General features: G+C 48.5%; 1 long non-coding RNA gene across 2 annotated transcripts in view; it reads left to right on the top strand.

The window, feature by feature from the left end:
- Positions 1–16,851, top strand: part of LOC146788761 (uncharacterized) — a 147,388-nt gene that overhangs the window by 18,988 nt on the left and 111,549 nt on the right. For both annotated transcript variants that reach the window (XR_014969976.1, XR_014969977.1), the window contains 2 exons: positions 6,992–7,093; positions 13,101–13,481. This is a non-coding gene — a long non-coding RNA (uncharacterized LOC146788761). The remainder of the gene's footprint in view (positions 1–6,991; positions 7,094–13,100; positions 13,482–16,851) is intronic.

Genomic DNA, 16,851 nt, shown 5'->3' with positions numbered 1-16,851 from the left:
ACTGTATAAAAAGGATACTCGTGAACGCATGACCATAGCACCTCGCACTTACGGGTATTACCAAACCTTGCATTATAGGGCGCAGAAACTGACACCTAGAAGGCCAGACAATGGACAGGGACACCCACAGAACCCTGCACCACAGCAGTAATTAATAGATTAGTAACACGCACATTAACATCAGAGTTAATAGACACCAATCATATAGTAACAGATAAGAGCATTTCCGCAACTACTCAGTGGTTGGGAGAGAGAATGAAGTATGTAAATGTCTTCCCTGCCAAAATCTCTAAGACTTTCGTTTCTTATAACCTATTCAAGGATAACCTGCAGCCATCGGAAGAGAGGGGTCGGACGTGACGCCCAGTCTGGCTGCGGATCATAAAGCATCTATGACATCGACCAAGGGGGAAGCGACGAAGCAACGAGGGTGTGAGACGAGACACCATTATCAGAACGATGAGCGCGAAGGGCTACATCGAGGCCCCTGCTCACTGACCAGCGTGCCTGGAGTCTCAACCCGTCGGGCCCGATTGATGGGCCCAGTGCTGAAAGGATTCTGCCCCCCCCCCCCTTTTTGGTCCGCATTTTTGATCCGATCCCATGCCACCCCATTCTCTCTTCCTCTTTCATTTGGACTATGACTTTGACCTACTACCGAGGAACAAAAGGCCGGCACCCTGTCTCAAAAGTACCTGTGGTGAACTGTGTTAAGGAACAGGACTGTGATCAAAGAACAGTGAGTGGTCACACCCTGCCACGTGAAGAAATCGGATTTGAGCTGGACCTTAGTTCCACCGCCGGTGCACAACAGTGCCAACGAAAGAAGAACCACAATGAGAGCTTACCAGTGATAGCTCTTTATAAAACAAGGACACTGGAAAGAAGAACCCATGTCAAAGTTGAAAATCCTCTCCCAACCACCTTATTATATTAACTATCTTCTTATCAAGTTTTCATGATGTTGCATCAATCACTTCCGACTGTACACTGAGAAGTTAAGAAAATGTAACTTTGTATAGTAACATTCATACAACACCAGCCATGTACACGAGTATACTGCAACTTTGAATGTACTTCCTCCTCGCCTACTTCATCAAACTGTATGAGACAATGTACAAATGTGTCAGATTACTCCTGCCTACCCTAAAGACTCTGTATCTTTAAATGTGTGACGAACATTGACGATACTGTAACTGAAAGGCTAACAAAGGTGAATATTGGCCGGAGAAGCTGGCGAGATATGTTAAAAGGGAGGACTGTGGAAATTTAGCTCGCAAACTGAACATTATCTGCGCCATCTTGCCCCTCCCCAGCACCACGCACAAGCGAACGCACGGCCGCCATTTTAGGCACCCCACTCTCTCCCCGCTCACTCTCGACCGCCAGCGCTTTCCCCTGGCGCTGCAAGCATCCCCCGCGCGCTGGCCACCCCCGCTCTCTCATACAGGCCATAAACCCTCTCCTTCTGCGCGACCCTGCTACGGAACCACTTCCGACCGACAACCCATACATGGTCATGCCTCTCCTTTGATAACCCCCTTCCTCTGCGCCCCATTGTCTGAACTGGTCCCAGGCCATCGCCTAGCCCTGCGGATGCAGTTTATTGCCCCTACTGTAAGGGAAACACCCCACATCAAAGGGATTACAGTAGAATCAAAGCCCCTACCCCCTGAGACCCGGCCGGTTGCACACACCCCCGGGAATTAGCGGAATTCCCTGCTGCGCGATAGCCATCTCCCACTGCGGGTAGGGTGGGAACCTCTACTGTAACCATGTGTGGGATCGGATCTGAGCCGGGGCTTCAGGGGATATTTCCCCGCACATCAAGGGAATCTCAAGAATATACTATGTGTAATAAAGCAATAAACCAGTGTATAAGAGACCAGGTCTCAGAGATGCAGTTAGAGCACCTCGTGACGATACCTTGCTGTCTGATCTGATGTGTTCTGCTCCGACGGAATAAAACTTTGTTTCCTGCCTTCCAGTCTCCGGCGCCTGCCTCTTTCATTGGTAAATTATCGAGTGGTATAAGAGGCGATTACCGCCGGGCAAATACTTGAAAGGTTATCGACTGAAACTGCCGCTACCATTTAACAGCAGGACCTCGACGCCGAAAACCCGGAAGAGCCTGTTGAGACTTACCTTTCGAGGCCTTCGTCGCCAGATGACATTGGGGCCTACAATACGGTCATCAAAAGCGCAGCAGCAGCTTTTGGGGTCAAGCTGGAGGAAGAAAAGCCTAAAGCAAACTTTTTACTGGAAACACTGCTCCCCATCCAAACGAGGAGCCAGTTCCTCCCCATGCTCCAAAGTGTCATGAACCAGGGGAAGGAGGCGTTCAGGGACCCAGCAGCATGCAGTTCCATCACACCTAGGACGGAGAAGAAGTATAAGCACTCCTCCCAGGACCCTCCATACATCAAGGGATCCGTCACAGCCGACTCCATCATTGCGTCAACTGCCAGGAAAAGGGCTAATGTTCCGGCAACCTCTGGGCCACCACCTGACAAGGAAAGCAGGAGGATGGACCTGACTGGGAGGAAGATTGAAAGAAACGATGCACTGGCGCATGGTGTACTCCAATGCCCTGCTGAACAGACACCAATACCAACATTGGGACGAAATGGGGCAGCTAATCAAGCACCGCCCCCAACAATACCAGCAAAGAGCCTCGCACCTGGTGGAGGAAGGGAAGAATATATCGAATTCTTGCCTGAAAACAGCCTTAGATGGAGCCGAATCATCAAGCAGGTTGATGGCAATAGGGATAACGGAAAGAAGACAGGCCTGGCTCAGGATCTCAAGCTTCAAGCCGGAAGTCCAGAACAACATCCTGAACACCCCTTTCAATGGGGAAACGCTGTTCGGAGCCCCGTCCGATGAAAAACTCACCCAGATCAAAAAGGATAACGAAACAGCAAGGTCCATGGGGGCCCTGCAATTCAGAGGGATGAGAAGAGGCACCCCGACACGGAGACCATACGGAAGGGGCGGAAACCAACCGGGAACCTCACACCAGACATTCCAGCAGGGCCTCCAGGGCGACAATCACGGCCAGCAGGGGCAGCAGAAACAAAATTGGCAGTACCAGCCTCGGGGCCAGTCCTTTCGCAGTAGGGGGAACGGACGAGGGCAAAGACGAAGAGGGGGAGAACAACCCGCCTCAATGTGAATCCGCCCAGCGAAGCGTGCTCACCCACAAGATCCCTCCGAGGGGAGAGCACGAAAAATTCAACAAGAGAGGGTTACATAGACCAAACGCCAACGAGCATGCAACACCAGTAGGCGGCAGGCTGAGACGTTTCCTTCAGGAATGGAAAAAGATAACAGACAAATGGATACTCAACATCATACAGTTTGGATACTGCATAGAGTTGAAAAGGAAACCACCAAACAGGAAACCAAAGAGAAGGGAACACTCAGGACAGGAGCCAGTGCAACTCGTAGAGGAAGCACAAGAGCTACTCCAAAAGGAGGCCATAGAACCAGTACCATTCAAAGAAAGGAACAAGGGAGTGTACTCAAACTACTTCCTGGTACCAAAGGTGGACGGAACACTAAGACCCATCCTGGATCTACGGTTCCTAAACAAGTAAATAAGGACACACAAATTCAAAATGACGTCCCTACAAGAGGTACTCCCTCAGATGAGAGACGGAGACTTCATGTCCACCGTGGATCTCAAAGATGCCTACCTGCACATTCCAATGAACAGGCAGCACAAACATCTGTTAAGATTTTTTTTTTTGATAAACAAATTTATTGTGTTTTGCAGCATAAAGGACAATATCAAGAAAGATATACAACAGTGCATTGAACATGGCATCAGTACCTGCAATCAGGAAGGTATCGACAAACAAATGTAAACACCCCCCCTTCCCCCCCCAGCCCCCGTCCCCACCCTCTGCGCCCCCACCCCTCAAAGCAGTCCCCCCAGCCATTTCCCCCATATTTTGCGGAATTTTTTGAGGCAGCCCCGGGCAGCGTACAACGACCGCTCTTGGGCCGCACACCAATCTACCCCTCTACTCCAGGTAGCCCTTCTGGGCGGGTCTGGCTGCGACCATGCGGCTGCTATGTCCCTCTTGGCCACCATTAGGGCAGTAGTGAGGAAGTACTTGTCGTTACGGGACCCATCCATCCCGTCCGTGATGCCCAGCAGGGCCATTCTAGGCTCATGGGGGACCTCCCATCCCAGAACCTGCGCCAGGTCGGCTTCAATCGCTGCCCAGTAGTCTGCCAGGCGGGGACAAGACCACACCATATGGAAAAAATCCGCCGGAGCCATCCCACAGCGGGCACAGGAGGCATCCACGCGGAGGCCCGCACGGTATAGGCGGTCCGGGGTCAGATAAGCGGTGTGGAGGTAGTAGAGTTGGATGAGCCACAACCTAGCGGAGGTGGTAAGCGACCGAGAGGCCATAAGGGCGTCCCTCCAGTCCGCGTCATCTAGGGGTCCCACCCAGGCCTCCCATCGCTGTTTTAGTCCGCTCCAGTCTACCGGGGTATTGTTAATCAGGGATTTGTAAATGCGGGATATGCCCCCCTTCCCCAGACACCCTAACATCACCTGGGCTTCAGGCGGGCTATGGGAAGGCAATCTAGAGTCAAGAGGGACGTGGGTCCGGACCGCATGGCGCAATTGAAGGTAGCGATAAAATTGAGAAGGCCGCAGCGAGAAGCGGGCCTGAAGCTCCTGGAAGGAACACATGTGGCTCCCACGCCATATATCGCCCAGAGTGGAGATCCCGAGAAGATCCCACTGCCGAAAGCCCACCAGTCCCACCACCTCCCGCAACCATGTCCCGTGCCAAAGCGGTGTGAGTTGCGTGTTCGTCCCCGACCACCGGGTGTGCCTCAAAGCCGCGCGCCACGCGAGGAAAGGGGCCCGCACGACGCCGGGGAGCGACAGGGGAACCGCTGCTCCATAGAGCATACATCTGTTAAGATTTACCATCAACAAAGACCACTACCAGTTCACAACCATGGCATTCGGACTAAAGTCCGCACTGAGGGTTTTCACAAAATGCCTTGCGGCAGTGGCGGCGTACCTGCGGAGGGAAGGGATTCATGTATACCCTTATCTCGACTACTGGCTAATAAAAGCAAGTTCACGCGAAAGATGCGAGGAACATGCACAGCGGGTCACAAGGACGCTGACGAACCTGGGATTCTCCATACACTGTGGGAAATCCTCAATGGAACCGGAACAGGTGAAGATCTTCCTGGGGGCACAGATCCAACACCATACAGAGAACGGTGATCCCCAGCGACAAGAGAACACTGGCCCTGCTGAGGGAGACGCGCCTCTACCAGAAGGGTGCGAGCTCTGACAGTGAGGACAGCAAGCAAGATCATGGGGATGATGGCGTCATGCATTCACCTAGTCTCCAATGTACGCCTACACATGAGACCATTCCAGGAATGGCTGCAACAACAATGGTCACAAGCAACCGGAAGTTGGGAGGTTGGGAGGATCATGTAAAGTTGGGAGGATCATGTAAAGTAACGTAAAAGGACAGTATTGGTTTCCACTCATGAGGTCGGCTATCTCCGAGAAACGCTCTGGAGCCTCCGAGGTGGAAATACTCACAAGAAGGCTGGAGACTGTTGGCCATGATTTGGGGAACAGGAGAAATCTTGGTTCTCTCACTAATAATGCCTTTAGTCAGTGAGTTACTTCCTGCTAACGCGACTGTATGAGGGGTTGGACAAAACTAGTGGTTCTGCTCCCCTCGGGCCCAAGACCTCCTGACACCGAGCTGGACTTCTAGTCCCAGACATTTTATGCCATCGGCAAAGTGGGAATTACCCAGGGCCACCACCTTATGAAGGGCCCCCAGAAAAGTGAACGTTCTCTCTCTCATTTCTGTGTATTTTTGGATTCAAACCCTTAATCTAAAATTAATTATTGTTCACCATCACGGAATATGAATTAACAAAGAAAATTATTCCAAACAGATGGCCTGTAAAGTTCTAACCCGAGGTTCCCAAAGCCTTAAGATGACACTGTCCAGGTCTAACGTCCCAGTGTCTTGTGCAGGGCTGCTAGAAGATTGTCTAACTTTGTAGTGAAACATTCAATTTTGTCCAGGTTATTCCGGCAGGACTGGATTTGTAGATTTAGTGATCTTACAATATCCAAGCAAACCTTCAGCAGCTTCAACCCCCGGTTCCTCTGAGTGGTTGCAATTTCAGTCCATTTTGCTGCATTGGTGAGACACGATGGATTCTCTTGTAGGGGTTGGTATAGTTCTCACTAGCGTAACTCCTCGATTATCCGCAAATTGCATGAAATTAACCCTTGCATTTAAAATGGGCCGGAAGCTGCATATTACGTTAAGCAAACAGCACTAAATGCTACAGGGCAGGGCAGGGCCAGCAGTAGCCAGAGGCCGCTCGCTCTCTCACTTTGTTGTTCCTCTGCTCCTGTGCTAGGAAGTTTTGAATCAAAAGAGCAATTACCAGAATTACTCCGGCTGAATTAATATTTCTCCCCGGCCTGCTCTCTTGCTGCTGAGCTGTGGAGAGAGGAGAGAGAAAGAAGCGATTGCGTTGCTCTCCGAATCAAGGCCCTTCCTAAGTACCCCGTAGCTCTGCCTGTAGTAAGTGAGCACTGACTCACCCGGACCACACACTGAGGGTAACTCGTGCTACATTAAACGAGCACCTTTAAGTGAAGGTGGTACCTCCTAGTACATCAAGTCAGGCGTGCGCTCCACGTGCACATGCATCGGTCCTTTCTAATGTGGGTCTCACTGCACTCAGGGATGGGTTTGCTAGTTGGAAGCCCTGCTTGCCTTTCTATTCTGTTTCCTGGTTGTTTCCTGCCTGCTCATTCTTCACAAGCTGTGCTGCTATTGTTTTCTGCTGTGATGCTCACTGACGCCTGATTTAGGATTACACTTAGTCTCCTTTGGGTAGCATCTCCTGGAAGGGTTTGTGATTCCCATTGCATGAGTCCACTAACCTTCTGTTTCACTTGCAGGAATGGCGGGACGTTTTCCTAAACACCGGGATGTATGAGGATAGTCGGCGGGGCTGCAGGAAGCGGGGCCAGGATCACTTGCCATGGCAAGTACTCTTCTAGGTAGGTTTTGCATTTATGTATTTGGTATTTGTTAAGCGCACATATCACCCTTAGGTCTCATAGCGCTAGCTTGTATTCAGCAACCGGGGGAACAAAGAGAGGAAGAACTGCCAGGGGGAGGGACTCAGAAAAGCAAAGTTTTGAGGGATCTGCGGAATTTCTTACTGTAAATTTACGTACGGAGGTTTGAGGTCCTAAGACAAGGACCTCAAGGGACAAGACTGAGCACTGGTGGAATGTGTGATTAGAACATGGCAAAAACCAAAGGAAATGATGGACGGAGTGTTGAACATTGCAAGCGCTCACCCCCAGTCAACTGATCTGGGTTTAATCCATCACCGTTCTTTAGCCCACTCTGCCACCCCAGTTCAGACATGGCCATATGCAAATCAGTCTGACCCTGTGCCTCATGGGAACAGTCCAGCCCGAACTGCCAAGCCATGTCTTCCCTGGACCGGAAACAAGCTTCCTAGGACCGGTTTCTGGCCTTTCAGCCAGGCTTGCTTGAATCCAGTGGCAAAGTGAGCAAGGGACTCACGTCTGAGCATACCCTGCCAACTTATGGCGAACAAAGCAAAAACCAAAGGAAGCAACACCTGCAAAACAAATTTCAATCACAGTATCGTTAAACAACCCATATCAACTTATCATTTCATATATTGTATCATAGACTCCCATATCTCACCAGTGCGCATTTTCAAAGCGCAAACAGTTAACACATACTCATAGCAACATGCTCTAATGTTTAGATAGCTCTTTATGCAAAATGTGTTTGCCCCACGTGTAGTTGGTGCATGGTTGATTAATTAATCACATTATAAAAAGATGTGTTATGAACTGAATATGTATTGTCTAAATATGCAAAAAAGCCTGGGTCTCTTGAGAAGGGAACACGGAGTGTAGCTCTTATCTTCAAAGCTAAAGAGGAAACTGAAATCCCAAGTTTTTGTTTTCACTTGCACCAAAATCAGCGTGCCATTTTAAATGCAGTCTGAAACCCAAAAATAAAGCAATGCCTGAATCCAGATGAAATCTGAGCTACATCAGTACTCCTCCTAGAAGTAGTCTGTACTGAGCTAGTACTCCTCCTAGGAGTAAGCCCCTTTGGGATTGCTGCCTCCTGTCAGTGGCATCTGTGCGTTCTCTCCACACAGGGCAGTTTGTTTTATTTTCACTTTGTCTAGAGGACAGATCACTTTGTCACTTTGTTCATGTATGGGGAAAACGTGCTTTCCCTTAAAGTAACATGTACCTCTATTCCACTTGAACTGTGTCAGAACCCAAGTGTTAGCCCTCAATTGTTAAACTTGTAAAAAAAAATAAAAAGTAATAGAATTTACATTGAAAAATATGAAATGAAAGGATGAACGTGTTATTTTATATTGTATGTCATTTAGTGGCAATTCTCCCTTTCATCCAGCCCTTGGCTCCCCGTCGGTTGTTGCTTGTATGGTTGTAGTCCACTGGCACTCTGGAAGACTTCTTGTGAGAGTCCAATCAAGGGGATACTCATCAATAGTCATCTGTGAATAATCCCCGCCCACGTGCGGGATCCCAGAGCATATAGAAAATACATATATAATATATATATATACATGTGTGAAAACATATACATGCAGCCTAAAAAGTTTCCAACATGGCAAAACCGACGAAATTACATAGGTTTGCATTGTAAGAAAAAGACCATCCTAACCCATAAGGAAAAGGGGACATGCACTGAAAAGTTATCATACGACAATCCTTTATTGCCATAAGGAAAACTTGTAATTGCAGGCAGTTGCCTGTAAGATGCATAGCAGAGCAATAATGAAACAAAGAAACTAACACCTGCCTTTAAGGCCTCCAAGGGTCAGGGCACCCTGCCTTTAAGACCTGCAAGGAGCCCCTCTGCTCCCATCATGCACCAGAGGTGACAGGTCAGTTCTTTTGGACGGTGCATTGTGTAGAGACACCTGAGAAGAGGAAGCAATTGATATAAAACAACTCCAGTAATGCTCGTCCGGGGAGAAGGGGGTCGCTTATGACTTTGAGTATACCCCTGGATGAGAGCTAGGATTACAGGTAAGTGACTAATCCTTCTCATACAGGGGATACTCATCAATAGTAATAATCTGTGAATAGAGTAGCAAGCCCATACCCACTACCTCGCGGATGAGCAACAGAGTATACAGAACATGAAAAACATTCCATTCAAATTGCAATCATGCAAACAAATTCCTCAAAGAGGCCTGCCCAAACTGGGCATCGGCCTGTGCATCAGAATCTAGACAGTAATGGCGTGTGAAGGTATGCACCGATCGCCATGTAGCTGCCTTACAGATTTCAGACATTGGAACATTGCGAAGAAGAGCTGTGATAGAAGCTTTCCCTCTGGTAGAGTGCGCTTTAGGTTTGCCTTGTAAAGTCTTGTTCGCTAACTGGTACGATAAAGCTATACAAGGGACAATCTATTGAGAAATGAATCTTTTAGACGCAGATAGACTGGTGTTAGTGGAACCCTAGTTGATAAAGAGCTGGTCAGATTTATTAAGTGTGTGAGTTTTGGTAAAACTTCAATACTCTTCGGAGATCTAAAGAGTGTAAAGATCTCTCCGGAGGAGTAGAAGGTTTAGGAAAGAAGGTGGGTAGAGTAATAACCTGATTGATGTGAAAATCCGAGACCACCTTAGGAAGGAAGCTTGGATGTGTACGTAATACCACCCTATTGGCATGAAACACAGTATAAGGCTCCTTACAGCACAGCGCCTGAATCTCGCTCACCCTGAGGGCTGATGTGATGGCTACTAAAAAAGCAGCTTTCCAGGTCAAATGCTGCAAAGATGCCTTATGAATCGCCTCGAAAGGAAGACCCATCAGTTTAGTAAGAACAATGTTCAGTTACCAAGGTGGAGAAGGGGATCTCACTGGGGTATTAACCTTCCTGAGTCCCTCCAGAAAGTCCTTGAGCACTGGCATTTGAAAGAATGACCCCTGGTTCGGAGACTTCCTGTATGCCGTAATTGCAGCCAGGTGAACCCTGATGGAGGAATAATGCAGGCCGGACTAAGCCAAGTATAACACGTAAGAAAGGATCACTTGCTCCTGACCCGTGATCTGATCATAAGCGTTGTCCTTACACCACAGGTAAAACCTCTTCCACTTGAAAGCATAAGAGATCCTGGTGGAGGGCCTCTTTGCTTCCTTGAGAATACTTATACAGTCCGCTGAAAGGTCTAAGTGGCCGTACTGGATGGTCTCCGGAGCCATGCTGTCAATCGCAAGGACAAGTGGTTGGGATGAAATACTCTCCCTTCGTTCTTGGTCAGCAGGTCCGGGCGGCAGGGCAGCCTCCGGTGTGGGGCCACGAACAGCTGTAGAAGATCTGGATACCACCACTGGCGCGGCCACTCCGGAGCTATCAGGATCATTCTGGTGTTGGTCCAGTAAAATGTTGGTATGGCCGCTGGGATCAGAGGGAGTGGGGGAAAAGCGTACAGCAATGTCTGCAACCAATTGATCCAAAGTGCATTCCCCCGTGATCCTTGTTGTGGGAATCTGGATGCGAAGACGGGGCATTTTGTATTTGCCGCGTCTGCGAACATGTCGATGTCTGGCACTCCCCAATGCTGAAAAATGTCTTGAGCGACTTCGTCATTTAGAAGTCTCTGCTGAGAGCATCTGCTTGCACGTTCAAGGTCCCTGGAAGGTGGACAGCCACGATTGTGAGACTCCTCACCAGAAGCCCCTTCCATATGGTCTGGGACTCCAGAGACGGGACCCTTGACCTGGTGCCTCCCTACTTGTTCAGATAGTACATTGTAGTGTTGTCTGTCTGAATATGAATGGAACTGGACTGGAGAGATTGGTACAGAGTCTTGAGAGCCAGATGAACTGCCCTTAGCTCCAGGAAGTTGATGTGATAACTAATCTCTGTCTCGGACCAGAGACCTTGTACCTGAAGCTGGCCCATGTGAGCTCCCCAACCCTGCAGTGAGGCATCCGTAACAATAGTCTGGGTCGGAATGACCTGGTGAAAAGGGACCCCTTGTAGAAGGTGCAACCGTTTCATCCATCATTTGATGGAGTTCCTGGCAGCCTGAGGAAGAGACACACGATCTTCCCAATGGCCTGACCGCTGCGTCCACTGATCTTCGAGGGACTGCTGCAGAGGCCACATTTGAAGTCTGGCATTGGGAACAATGAAGATGCATGAGGCCATCAATCCCAGCAGCTACAACACCTGCCTGGCTATAGGGTGTGGAGCGCTGAGAAGAGCATGGCACTTGATCAGCATTAATGACAACCTCTCCTCCGAAGGACACACACTTACCCTTGCGGTGTCCAGGCAAGCGCCCAAGTAATGTATCCTCTGTGTCGGATTGAGGACTGACTTCTTGTAGTTAACTTGCAACCCCAGGGAGTGAAGTTGGAGACAGTAGGTGAGATGGCTCTGGAGTAGTGACGGTGTGGAACTCTTTAGGAGCCAGTCGTCTAGGTAGGGACGCAGCCACCACAGCCATGCACTTGGAGAACGTTCGGGGGCGGATTTGAGCCCGAACGGAAGTACTCAGGCTCTTTGTTAGGAGAGATTGGTACAATTCCTCAGGTATGTTATTCTACTCACTTCGAGTTACAAGGAGGGGACCCAGGTGCGTGAGGGATGTCTGGACGACTCAAGGGCACCCATGCACTGAACCCCACACTATCATGGCGGCTGCAGATCCACTGGCCTCCCAGTGAGCTGAGCTAGGTCGGGTTTCATTCCTGGGCTCTATCATACAGTCTGCACCAAGAATCTAGAGTGAACTGGAATACCAGAGGGCGGTGGCCCAAGTCACCGAGGCCTCTGTAAAGGCACAGCAGATTCCTCAGGCTGAGACTGCCCTTGTCGAGGGGCCCTGGGTAGGCAGAAAGAAGGGTGTATAGCAGGGGAAGTTGGCACAAGGAGTAGGTCCTCATGCCAGCTACCCCTACAACAGTCCTCCTGCCCAGCTTGCCTGCAGTCCGTTATCCTCTGCTTTCTTTGGTTTGTGCCTCCTCTTCTTATCTTCTAGTTTTCTGCCTTTTTTCTGCTCCTCTGACCTTTAGTTTGCTTCTTTGTGCTCGATTCTTACCTTTAATTTGCTTACTTCAGCATGTTTATGATCTTAATTTTGCCTCTTTCTGCCCGTTTCTTCCTTATTCCTGCCATTTCCCTCCTCCTGCCGTTTTCCTCCTTCCAGCTCACCCCATCCACAGCACCCAGATGCCCCTAGGGGTGCCCATGCTGCACTGCACAAATGAAGATGGATTGATATACTGATAATGAAATACCCGCCTCTGTGGATAGGCTCTGAACTGTTATGCATAATGTTAAAAGCCTGGACATGAACTCAGCCACTGAAATTAGGGAAATGAATACTTTTGCACCCTCCCAGGATCAATGAAAGAAATACACACAAGACTTCAGTTTACTCTGGAACAAATGAAATGTCTTTGTCTGAATATATGCATACTTGCTGGCCAGCAAGGAAGGAGTCAGTACAGTATACGATGGGGCTCAGTCTGCTCCTTCCCTGAGTGACTGGTTTCTGGGTCCTATATACATTTAGTAATGCCACCCTAGCAGAACTAACAGGGACATTGTGACCAATATGGTCAAAAGAGATGCAATATCATCACCAGGTCAATTATACTACAGACATACAAGACGCTAAATATGGGCAGAAGAGAAGTGCAAAATCGGCACCGTGCCAAGCATACTCCATGCCAATTATACTACAGACATACTGCGTAAGTAAAATGATAACTAAACTAGCATGGAGTCAGGACAAGCAAAGTGACCTCTAAGGTGGTTCTGATTAGCAGTTGAAGCTTGTCCAGTTAAAGTAAGATTTGGAAGACTTTGCAGCTCCGGGCAGCTTGGTACAGTGTGATATATCTAAGCATGATATCTTTGTAGTGCATACAAATGAATATACATGGATATGTATATTTTACCCCCACAACTCGCCTCACTCAAAAACCTGCTTGTGTTTTCTTGTTCCAGAAGACGAAAGTGGCTGCTGCTCTGAGATGGAAGGTGTCCCTGTGAGGAGGGTAGGCAGCCAGCACAGAGCTGTACTGCACAGGGATGGACACTGCACTGCGGAGGTGATGGGCAGGTGGACTGGAAGCCAAGATCAGCCCTGTTGGACATGTTCGCCCAGACAGCAGGAGGAGCTACTAGAAGGAGCCCATGGGGGCCTGGTTGTGTGTGGCGGCCCTGGCAACACCCCCCAGACAGCATCTGAGCGCACCCACTAATGTGCAGGCAACGTGGAAGGTGCCAAAGACAGACTGGACACTGCACTGAGGGGGACGGATGTCGCACTTTACAGGCACACGTGGTGGCCTGTGATTGGAGCAAATCCCAAAAATGCAAAGAACTGTAAGTCACTTCGTTTTATTTAGAAAGAAATGAAATCGCATTACAACAAAAATCTGATGTTTTCTTTAACTATGTGTGTGTATATGTACTTGAGTTTTACCAATTGTAATTGAGCAAGTTTATGGACCTATTAAAGAATTTGGTGACGGAGTATTCACTCTAGAAATATTCGTATTCTGGCAAACTTTCAATAGCCACAGATGGGCGCCTGGTGGCGCCAGAGCAACTGTTTAGCCACAGAGACTGTGTATCACCTTCTGAGTCCACAAAGACATGCGTTCAGTGAGAGTCAGATAATCCAAGGTGGCCTGAATTACACGTCACTACTTCATTTCATCTCGATTACGGTTAGTGCGTAGTTACTGTGACCTAAATTAATATCTGTGGTAACGTCTCACACATGGAACCCCTCACTCCAGTTTTCGAACTGTATTCCCAGGTTGACTGAGGTGAACAGGAGTTCTGAATGCACCACATTCCTCTGTGGGGTGAGAACGTGGAGAAGGGAGGGGCAGCTTCGGAAGGTTGCAAGCACTTCCCAACTCTGACAGGGTTCACCCCTTTCTAGAAGTCGCTTCAGCCGCTACCCAGACTGCTCATTTAAAATCGCAAACTTTAACATTGAAAAGATCATATAGAGTTTTTCAAATTCAGAGCAGAGTGTAACATTAACCAGAAGATTTGGGTTTGCAGTATAAATCCTTTTCTGGATTCACATGCTGTGCATTATTCTGCCATCTAGTGGTTGGGTCTGGAATTGTCTGTTTTTTTTTCTTCTTCTCAAGAGCGTCATAGTCCACCATTTGGTGCTAGGTCCATCTCTTGTGTGACATCAGATGGCCTCCTGGACGTTCCTGTGCTTGGTAGCCATCTTCAGGCTCTTTTTAAGCCATTGGCTCTAGAAGCAACGGAAGTGACTCCGAATTTTAGGGCGAAATACCCTAAAATGAGTTTGGATTTTAGTGAAAAAAACCATTCTACATTCGGCGGTCAGGGTGGGACCCAGATGATGAAGCATGTCACCAACCAGGTTGGTGAGTGATGGGTCTTTTTCCAAATAGGAAATTCTTTTGCCCTGAATTATTCCTTTCTCTATCTCTCCCCCTTCTTTTCGATTGAATCTTTTTCGACTGCATCTCTCTCCCTCCTTTGTTTTATACTCATGTCCAGACCGGGGGTTCGGGATCCTCATTACCCTCACTCTCTCTATTGTTTTTTTGGAGAAAGAGAAGATGCCAGGAGGCAGAAATGGTGGCACTCCAACGCAAGAAGGAGTTTGATGGGGTGCTAAAGGAATACAGAATTCCTTCTAAACCCTCCACCATATCAGAGGCTGTGGAAGAAGATATCCTCGAAGCTCTGGCAACACCCGAACCTCACGAAGAGGAAGTAGAGGAAGAACTCTTCTTCCAGAAGAAGAGGACATGACAGGAACTTTCAAGGAAGGGAGGAACGACCATGACATGGAGAGCCCTGAAGAAGAGCTATGTAGCTGTCCCTCGACGGCTTCGCCACCAGACGACATAGCCTTATCAAGAGAGCAGCTGGACTTTCAGGGTCCCCTTAGAGGAGGAGAAAGGAGGCTCGTGTTTCCTCCTAACAACATTAAGACCCTTCACAAAGGGGACACAATACCTTCCTATGCTGTCAAGCATTCTGGATCAGGGCAAAAGGCTTTCAAGGGGCCTGCCTCAGCAAAAGGAGTAACACCAAGGGTAGAAAAACACAAGCCCTCCACCAAAGACCCTAAATACATTCAAGGGAACATGGTGGCTGACTCCATCATTGTTACCACAGCAAGAAGGAGGAGCCATGCTTATTGCTCCACTGGCCCACCTCCAGAAAGGGAAAGTAAGAGAACGGACCTGGTGGGAAGGAAGATGGAAAGGGAGACAGCAATGCAATGACGCATTGCTAATTCTAATGCCCTCCTCAATAGGTATGGCTATCAACAATGTGACGACATTGAGGAACTGATGAACAAACTCCTGAGGAGGATAAGAAAAGAGCAAAATCCATCATACAGGAGGGGAAAAACACAGCAAACACCTGTCTGATATAAGCTCTAGACGCAGCCACTACAGCTAGCAGACAAATGTGCACAGGTACAACACTAAAGAGGCACGCCTGGCTCAGAATCTCAGGCTTCAAACAAGAAGTACAGACATCCATAAACAATAAGCCCTTCACAGGAGGCTCACTGATTGAACGTGAAGTAGATGAGTCCCTACAGCAAATAAGAAAAGGACAATGAAACAGCCAGAGCTATGGGAGCCCTGCAACATGGAGGCACCTTCAAAAGAGGAGGTTTTAAACTCAGAAAACCCACAGGACCGGGGTCTTCTCAACAGGGCAACAGCAGCAACAGCAAACACAAGGCAATGGACAGCAGTCTAGCCAACAGTCCAGATATCAATCCTGGAAGCAACATCCAAAGCAGTCCTTTTGTGGTGGAGGAAGAGCCAGGGGACAACCCTGAAGAGCAGGAGGAGCAAACTCATGTGACTTGCCCACAAAGAAGGCCCTACACACACTACCAGCGGGAGGCAGAATAGCACATTGCCTACAGCAAGGGGAATAGACAATTACACACAATTGGACTTTAAATGTGGTACGCCCGGCTATTGTATAGAAGTAACAAGGAAACCTCCATCAAATCCACCAAAGAAATAGTTCCAAGGAGTAGAACTCTTACAATTTGAAGGAGAAAATAAAGGAACTCCTAGAAAAACAAGCAATAGAGTAAGTTTCAGTAAGGGAGCACAACAAGGGAAACTACCTACCTTATGCCTTGGTACCAAAGCAATATCTCATCTTAAGACCAATCTTAGATCGCAGGTTCATAAACAAATTCATTCACATGCAGCATTTCAAGGTGTCAATCTTACAAGAAGTAATCCAGCAGCTACAAAAAGAGGACTTCATGGCAACAATAGACTGAAGACACCTATCTGCACACCCCCGAACCCAGCACACTAGAGATCTCCGGTTCATCCACGAGGACACTCACTACCAATTCAAGGTCTTGCCCTTTGGTATAAAATCGGCACCAAGAGTGTTGTGTAGTTCCTATAAACCTATATAGGATCTGCACGTTTAGGCAACATATACTGGAGGATTGGAGTCAGACTGATTCTGGACACCCCTACTGAATGTCGGCTTGTATGCCAGCTAGCTCACAGCGCCACTAGAAACTCCTCTCACCAGGGAGAGAATAGTTCATGGTAACTATCGAACATGACAACCCTGATCCCTCAGAATTGTGGAACAGTGTCACTTTTTGCTCAGTCACTCGTGCTCACTTTGTCTCCGAGATGCACCGAATAAACGGTGGGGACGTTTCTCACTGAGTATTTATTGAACCGTCGTC

The sequence above is a fragment of the Triturus cristatus genome, chromosome 10 (genome assembly GCF_964204655.1).
Source record: "Triturus cristatus chromosome 10, aTriCri1.1, whole genome shotgun sequence".
Taxonomy (NCBI): domain Eukaryota; kingdom Metazoa; phylum Chordata; class Amphibia; order Caudata; family Salamandridae; genus Triturus; species Triturus cristatus.
The sequence above is the reverse complement of the archived record's forward strand: the minus strand, read 5'-3'. Positions and strand labels throughout refer to the sequence as shown.